General features: G+C 28.2%; 1 protein-coding gene across 1 annotated transcript in view; it reads right to left on the reverse strand.

Moving 5' to 3' along the window:
- The window catches only part of LOC136075123 (uncharacterized), a 57,989-nt gene extending 54,237 nt beyond the window's left edge, over positions 1 to 3,752 (reverse strand). The window contains exon 1 of the mRNA XM_065787441.1: positions 1,607 to 3,752. The gene's annotated coding sequence lies outside the window, so the exon portion shown is untranslated. The remainder of the gene's footprint in view (positions 1 to 1,606) is intronic.
- Between the last annotated feature and the right edge of the window lie 282 nt (positions 3,753 to 4,034).

A 4,034-nucleotide genomic window follows, 5' to 3' on the forward strand; every position in this document is an offset into this window, starting at 1 on the left:
CATTATTATGTAGAAATTATTTAGAATCAAAAAAAGCTGAAAATGTATTACGTGTAATGACCTGGCCTCCCCAAAGTGCAGACCTCAACCCCATTGAGTTACTATGGGATGAACTGGATAGAAAAATTAGAACTGTATGTCCAACATCAAAATCTCATTTATGGAACATTATAGAACAGGAATGGAATAATATTCAAAAAGAAACAATTAGAAAATTAATTGAAAGAATGCTGAGAATAGTTAAAGCAGTTATTAAATTAAGGGTGGTTTTTTTGACGAAAAAAAAATTTAATTATTATAATGGTTTTTGTACATTTTTATTACATAAAAATGACTAATAATATATTTTATATTGAAAATGCATAAAAAATATAATTTTTATTAATATAAATTAAAAACTATAATATAATTATATATTAATTTTACTTTTTCGAAAAAATCTCCACTGTCCTAACTTCCGTGAGCGGCAGTGTACATACATATATATATATACATATATATATATATATATATATGTACATATATATATATATATATATATATATATATATATATATATATATATATATATATATATATATATATATATATATATATATATATATATATATATATATAAAATGATAATAATAATATTTAGAGAATAAAGTGACATAGTTTTACAACAACCATTAATATGATAAAGTCATTCAGAAACACTAATAAACAAGCATTGTTTAAGTTGAGTAAGCATCTTTGGAAGATTCGATTTTAGTCTAACGATGTTGAATGACGCGAAAGATTCTTTGAAAGATTCGGTAATTTTTCTAATGATGTTCAATCGCATGTTTTTTTAGTTAATTTGTTCCAAGTTCGTGCGGCAGATGTTTAAAGAGATTTCGTAGCTAGTGACGTTCTTGCTCAACGACGTAAAAGTTGGCAAATGTCTGACTATTTTGTGTCAGGAGAGCTGGGAGGTTTGATTTTTAAAAGATCAAAAAGATATGCAGGAGACTTGGTTGATATTTTTATAAATTATGACAGACATCAAGTAGATTATACTATGACGTAGTAGTAACCAATGGAGTGATTGAAGCAAACTTTCAGATTGTGAACAGAAAGAAGAGTGACAAACAACACAAGCTAACTTATTTTGATATGTTGAAGTTTGTTTAGATTTTTTTGAGAAGTTCCAGATAGAAGACTGTTACAGTATTTAAGTCGAGAATTTACAATTATATATATATATATATATATATATATATATATATATATATATATATATATATATATATATATATATATATATATATATATATATTATTTATACAATTATATTATGCCTTTGTTTTTAAGGGAAAAGTGTTTAACCTAGTACAATAAAATGTTGTCTGTAACTTGAAATAAACAATTTTTAATTTCAGAATATTAATTTATTTAAAGCCTTCTTTATACTACATATATTTATATTAAGGTTTATTTACATTATTTCAATATTATTTAGGGTATGAAAGTATGTAGAGTTATAAGCTTTGTTTTCAAACCGAATTTTCTAATTTTATTGCTACCATGATATTATCGACAAGTTAATAAATTTAAATATTTAAACTGTTTATATAAAACTTACAACTATCTGAAACTTCAATATTAAAAGCAAGCACACTTGTTAACTCGTCTTTATTTTGATACCAAATTGATAAGATAAAACCTCCAAGGAGAAGTTGATTACACAATCACCATTATTTTTGGACATTAAAACAATACCACCCACCCATTTATTGAAAGCCTTTCCATGTTACTTGTAAACTCCGGGTTACATTCCGGGATTTACGATTTTGACCTGCATTATCCGGTTGAATTGAAAATATTTGTGGCATTCCATATACAGTCAATAGTTCACTTCTTTCGACAACTGAATCTTTATTAAATTTATAACTAAGCAACAGTGGCGGATTTACCATATGCGAGGCCATAGGCAAGTTTTCTATTTTATTAGTTGAGTTTTTAATTCTTGTGTTCTATTGTGTTTTTGATATTTATTAGAACGTAACGAAGCAAAAAACGCACATTGGTTTTAAATGTACATTAAGTATTTTTTTTATTTTGGATGAAGATGCACTAATAAGACTACTCAAAATGCGATACCATTTATTTTTTTCGCAGATTTTAGGAGGATCGATTACATTGACTTAAAACTTAACCTTTCTGACTTTTAAAGACGCAAACTCATCAATTAAATCAGAACAGTCCAAGGACCGACTTATTTTATTTTCAATGGAAATTAAAGCTTATGCAGATAAGCGGTCTTGACCCATAGTGGAACGTAAATAGTTTTTTATGAGTTTTAATTTGGAAAATGACCTCTCTGCGCTTGCCACTGAAATAGGGGAAGTTAGTAAAATTCGTAGGGCAATAAATAAATTTGGAAAAATTTCGATTAAAGAGTTTGCCGTAATATACTTCAAAATTTCCAGTGCATCTTTCGATTCCGCCGAAGCTTCCATTCTTAAAAATATATTTATTTCCGAGTATAACTCTTCATGGTTCACGTCCGATTCTTCTGTACTAGGATTTCTCAGTGATATTTCTAAATTTTTACAATCATTCAACAATTCATTTGCATCTAAACTTCGCATTTTTTCGGTACGGGTTAAAAAACCTAATATTTTGTTGTATGAATCAAGCATTTTGAATCTTTCATTTAAGCTTACTAATGCAACATCAATTATTGCATTAAAAAAATCTACTTTATATTTAGACTTTCCATTTAGAGGTGTCTCAGTTCCTTCATATTCAAAAAAACGTCGTTTTCAGCTAAGCCGCACTTGAGGGAATACTGGCTCAGTACCTAATTTTATAGCTATTTCTTCAGATTTTTTAATAATCGCTTCAAATGATTCATCACTTCTGAATGATTCTAAAAAAATTTTCGTAGTTTCCACCAATTTTATCATAATAGAAAAATCTGCCGAGGGGTTCTGCATAACTTTACTTACTTTGTTAATTTCAAACAATAAATCATGCCAAATTGTAAGTGAAAGTATAAACTGATATGAGGATATCTCATTTGCAAGACCGTTAGCTTCAGAAACAGCAACTCCAATTAAACTTGAATCTGCAACTTTGTATAAAGCTTCTATTATTTGAACCAAATTATCTTTTACAACTTTTATACTATTTATACGACTTTCCCAACGCGTATCTGATAATGGTTTAACAGTCATTTTACAAGCACTTTGCAGTATGTCCCATCGAACGGTTGATGCAGCAAAAAATGTAAAAATTCGTTGAACAGTACCAAAAAAGTTAATTGCAATTGATACTGATTTCGCAGCATCACATACCATTAGATTAAATGTGTGGTTAGCACATGGAACGTAAAGAGCTCTGGGATTTTTTTTTTTGATTAAAGCTTGAACCCCTTTGTATTGCCCTCGCATGTTAGCACCATTATCATACGATTGCCCGCAACAATTCATTAGATCCAAATTATACTCAGCTATTAAATTTAAAAAAGTTTCAACTAAACCTGAACCAGTACTATCAGTTATGTGAAAAAAACTACAAAAAATTCTTCAATTTGTACTTCTTCCTGATTAATTTTAACGCATCTCAAAAGAATTGAAAGCTGTTCCTTATGACTTACATCAGGAGTGCAATCCATGATAACAGAAAAATATTTTGATGACTGTACAGAAGATACGATAGTTTTCAGTATTCTTCTCGCAACCTAACGTAAGCAACAGCAACTTACTTGTAATAAGAAAAAAAAATGCGAGGCCACCGGCAAATGCCTGCTTTGCCTGTGCTTAAAACCGCCGCTGCTAAGCAATATAATATTTTTATATCTTTTTGACAGCAATATAAATTTTTTATGGGATTTTCTATCATAATTTGATTTTGACTTTAATTCCGAATAAATTTTTTAGAGTTTGATAATAAACAAATTAAAAATTAAATACTTTAGTTTAAAGTATCATCAGTCATTATAAAGAGTTCATTTACTTTTTTTTATTTAGCTAGGTACTTGCTAGTAGAATTGCTTAATGTTTGAT

Source organism: Hydra vulgaris, chromosome 01 (assembly GCF_038396675.1).
Source record: "Hydra vulgaris chromosome 01, alternate assembly HydraT2T_AEP".
Lineage (NCBI taxonomy): Eukaryota > Metazoa > Cnidaria > Hydrozoa > Anthoathecata > Hydridae > Hydra > Hydra vulgaris.